Raw genomic sequence first — 5,000 nt, 5'->3', positions numbered from 1 at the left:
CGCAAGCGTCCGCTCAATTATTCTGCAAACAGGAGGAGGCTGAGCTCCCCTGCACCATACACCTCGAAACCCTCTCAGGTCCCGGCGGCGCGCAGCGCCGTCCTAAGTACTTGGTCGGGTTCGAGAGAGGCGCAATCGCCCGGAGTTTGGCGAGTAGACGCTTTAGGTGCGACCACCCGTGCTCCCAACTGAGCTTGCCGCTGCCGACAGAGGCCCGGGAGCGTGCTGTCGTGGCATTGCCGGCGGGAGACAACACGCGCCACCTACGGTGACCGGCAGCTCCAACGCCAGCGCCACAGAAGGACAAAAGCCCCACTTGGGTGCCGAAGCGAACTCTCCCAGCACAGCGCACGCGCCAACACGTCCGCACAGCTGCGATACAAACCACCTGCGAGAACCGCAGAGGCGACCGAGCAGCAGACGGCGTCGCGGCGCCGAGCGCCGGGCGGCGGCGCATCCTCAGCGCACACAGTCCTCAATCGGACCAGCACACTGCAGATGTCCACCGCGCTTCGCACCGGGCCCGCGAGGACCTACTTTGGCCGCACGGCGCCGCGTGCAGGGTGCGCCGGCGCGCAGCTGCGCCGCCTGCCGCCTCCGTCGGCCGGCGCGCCTGCCACTGGCCGCCCCCACCAGCCGGCTGTAGCGCGTGCGCCCACGCACCGCACGGCCAACACGCCGGGAGGCCCCCCCCTCACCGGCCGGGGACGGTCCCACCCAGCCACCGCCGCGTATCGCTTCACACCCACATGCCATTCACGTTCGTGGGCATGGTGGGTATCGCTGCAACAACCGGTTGGTAGCTCAACCGATCGTCGCCATCACTGATTCACCCCTAGCGAGAACAACCGCACCACAACGGTTTACCAGTTGTTCATTTGCGTAACGTCACCAGCAAACGTAGGCGTCCATCGCCATTTGCAAATTCAACGATTGTTGCATGCCTGTGTCAGGTGTCACGACACACTGTCTGCCCACATACACGCAACAACATGTCCACGCTTAGCGAACACGTGGAAGGTGGCCCCCGTACGTATGCGATGTCCATTGCGCGAACGACTGTCAACCGGCCTCTGTCGCATGTCGCAGATGTGGAACGCAGTGCACCGTGCTATCACGGTGTGTGAGAAGAGACGACTACGTCTGACAACACGCGCCACTACATCAACAGACGGCTCATGCTGATCGCCATCCAGGGCATACCACACTGCAATCCAGCTCTTATAGGGAGACGACACGTAGCTGAGTGCACAACATTTGGACCGCATGGTTCGCCGTTGTTGGCGCAGTCGTTGTACGGTCACATGTACCACGATGTATCATTCAGTACATGAGGACCAATGTGCAGTACAGTGTGTGATTTGGACGTACAACATCAGCGGACAGTTGACACAGGCCGTACCACAGCGTAGGCTAAGTGCTTCGCCATGCGAATGCCAATGAACAACTGCAAATGCCAATGAACAACTGCAAAGGGCATTGAGCATGTACGTCCTGCTGCCATCCACATTACAGTGTATAGCTGCAAGGTGTTTAACATGAAGCGATACACTGGGGACCGGGCAGTGCGAGTAGCAAACTATATTGCGGGGGTTGCAGTTAGGCAACACTACACTAATTTAACGCGTCGTATGACAATTACAGAGCAGGTTAAGGCCCAACGTGTGTTGGGTTAAGGCCCAACGTGTGTTGGGTTAAGGCCCAACGTGTGTTGGGTTAAGGCCCAACGTGTGTTGGGTTAAGGCCCAACGTGTGTTGGGTTAAGGCCCAACGTGTGTTGGGTTACGTTAAGGGGCAATGTGGGTTACGTTAAGGGGCAATGTGGGTTACGTTAAGGGGCAATGTGGGTTACGTTACGGCGCAATATAGGTTACGTTACGGCGCAATATAGGTTACGTTAAGGGGCAATGTGGGTTACGTTACGGCGCAATATAGGTTACGTTACGGCGCAATATAGGTTACGTTAAGGCGCAATATCGGTTACGTTAAGGCGCAATACAGGTTACGTTAAGGCGCAATACAGGTTACGTTAAGGCGCAATACAGGTTACGTTAAGGCGCAATACAGGTTACGTTAAGGCGCAATACAGGTTACGTTAAGGCGCAATACAGGTTACGTTAAGGCGCAATACAGGTTACGTTAAGGCGCAATACAGGTTACGTTAAGGCGCAATGCAGGTTACGTTAAGGCGCAATGCAGGTTACGTTAAGGCGCAATACAGGTTACGTTAAGGCGCAATGCAGGTTACGTTAAGGCGCAATGCAGGTTACGTTAAGGCGCAATACAGGTTACGTTAAGGCGCAATACAGGTTACGTTAAGGCGCAATACAGGTTACGTTAAGGCGCAATACAGGTTACGTTAAGGCGCAATACAGGTTACGTTAAGGCGCAATACAGGTTACGTTAAGGCGCAATACAGGTTACGTTAAGGCGCAATACAGGTTACGTTAAGGCGCAATACAGGTTACGTTAAGGCGCAATACAGGTTACGTTAAGGCGCAATACAGGTTACGTTAAGGCGCAATACAGGTTACGTTAAGGCGCAATACAGGTTACGTTAAGGCGCAATACAGGTTACGTTAAGGCGCAATACAGGTTACGTTAAGGCGCAATACAGGTTACGTTAAGGCGCAATACAGGTTACGTTAAGGCGCAATACAGGTTACGTTAAGGCGCAATACAGGTTACGTTAAGGCGCAATACAGGTTACGTTAAGGCGCAATACAGGTTAGGTTAAGGCGCAATACAGGTTAGGTTAAGGTACGACATAGGTTAGGTTAAGGTACGACATAGGTTAGGTTAAGGTACGACATAGGTTAGGTTAAGGTACGACATAGGTTAGGTTAAGGTACGACATAGGTTAGGTTAAGGTACGACATAGGTTAGGTTAAGGTACGACATAGGTTAGGTTAAGGTACGACATAGGTTAGGTTAAGGTACGACATAGGTTAGGTTAAGGTACGACATAGGTTAGGTTAAGGTACGACATAGGTTAGGTTAAGGTACGACATAGGTTAGGTTAAGGTACGACATAGGTTAGGTTAAGGTACGACATAGGTTAGGTTAAGGTACGACATAGGTTAGGTTAAGGTACGACATAGGTTAGGTTAAGGTACGACATAGGTTAGGTTAAGGTACGACATAGGTTAGGTTAAGGTACGACATAGGTTAGGTTAAGGTACGACATAGGTTAGGTTAAGGTACGACATAGGTTAGGTTAAGGTACGACATAGGTTAGGTTAAGGTACGACATAGGTTAGGTTAAGGTACGACATAGGTTAGGTTAAGGTACGACATAGGTTAGGTTAAGGTACGACATAGGTTAGGTTAAGGTACGACATAGGTTAGGTTAAGGTACGACATAGGTTAGGTTAAGGTACGACATAGGTTAGGTTAAGGTACGACATAGGTTAGGTTAAGGTACGACATAGGTTAGGTTAAGGTACGACATAGGTTAGGTTAAGGTACGACATAGGTTAGGTTAAGGTACGACATAGGTTAGGTTAAGGTACGACATAGGTTAGGTTAAGGTACGACATAGGTTAGGTTAAGGTACGACATAGGGTAGGTTAAGGTACGACATAGGTTAGGTTAAGGTACGACATAGGTTAGGTTACGGTACGACATAGGTTAGGTTACGGTACGACATAGGTTAGGTTACGGTACGACATAGGTTAGGTTACGGTACGACATAGGTTAGGTTACGGTACGACATAGGTTAGGTTACGGTACGACATAGGTTAGGTTACGGTACGACATAGGTTAGGTTACGGTACGACATAGGTTAGGTTACGGTACGACATAGGTTAGGTTACGGTACGACATAGGTTAGGTTACGGTACGACATAGGTTAGGTTACGGTACGACATAGGTTAGGTTACGGTACGACATAGGTTAGGTTACGGTACGACATAGGTTAGGTTACGGTACGATATAGGTTAGGTTACGGTACGATATAGGTTAGGTTAAGGTACACATTGTTGTAAGGAAAGGTTTAATGGGGGGCGGGGCGGGGCGGCCGGTTTGTTGATTGTGATTATAGTAAGTGGATGCCTGCGGCATCATCTGATTTGCCACGTCAGGATGCACCTTTGGCTCATGACAGGCGGCGCTCTCATTCCATGCTTGTGGCAGACCTGTGTCTTTCATTCCTGCCATTGTTTGTGTGCTGTGAGAGGAGGCAGTATTGTGATGTTGGGTGCACCCCTGTGTAGGACATGTGTGGGTGTTGGTGGCTTGGCTGAGCAATGGTGGTTGTCGGGTGGGTGGGATATTCTGTTTTCTGAGTGGACCTCCCAGTCTGGTTATGACAGTGTGGATTGTCTAATGTGGCGGAGAGGATGCACTGGGTGTTGTTCCATGCTGGTGCTTACATATTGTCTGTGTGCGTGTTACAGGCAGAGAGTAGTGCGTGATAAGGGTGTGTGGCTGACGTGTGGTTGTGATTGTGAGCAGAGTCTTTCAGCATGTATACGGACAGTTGTATACATTATCTGTATTCTGATGGCTCTATCTATTACTAATCAGCGCCGTGTATACGTTTAATCCGGTTCCAGTCGAAACTGTTGTATCTCTGTACATTAGTGACACGGCGAGCCCGCTATGTAGTTACTCGTCTCGGCAGCTTCCACCGGTGTATGGCAAATGATTATAAGGAATCAGTCTAGTCGTCAATACCGATGGTGTGACGTCACATGTCTGGGGTGGGGGACGCTGCGCCCTTCCGGTGGGTCATGGCCTAGAAAGACTCTTCCCACGCAGGGGGGCGTGGACTGTCATTGACTCTTCCAGGTAATATACTTGCCGTACGTTCTTGCGACTGCGAGTGCAACGCTCACCGGTACCGACATGGATGGAGCGCCTCCTAGCTGACCGCTCAGCATCGGCATTCGTACAGAGAGCAACGCGGTCGCGTCTCTAGCTCGTAACTGGTACAGCCCGCAGCTCATGTATAGGGACAGCGGGAATGTCGCATATTGGAGATAACTCTTCATGAAACG

The sequence above is a fragment of the Schistocerca americana genome, unplaced genomic scaffold (assembly GCF_021461395.2).
Source record: "Schistocerca americana isolate TAMUIC-IGC-003095 unplaced genomic scaffold, iqSchAmer2.1 HiC_scaffold_1584, whole genome shotgun sequence".
Lineage (NCBI taxonomy): Eukaryota > Metazoa > Arthropoda > Insecta > Orthoptera > Acrididae > Schistocerca > Schistocerca americana.
This window is presented reverse-complemented; position numbering follows the sequence as displayed.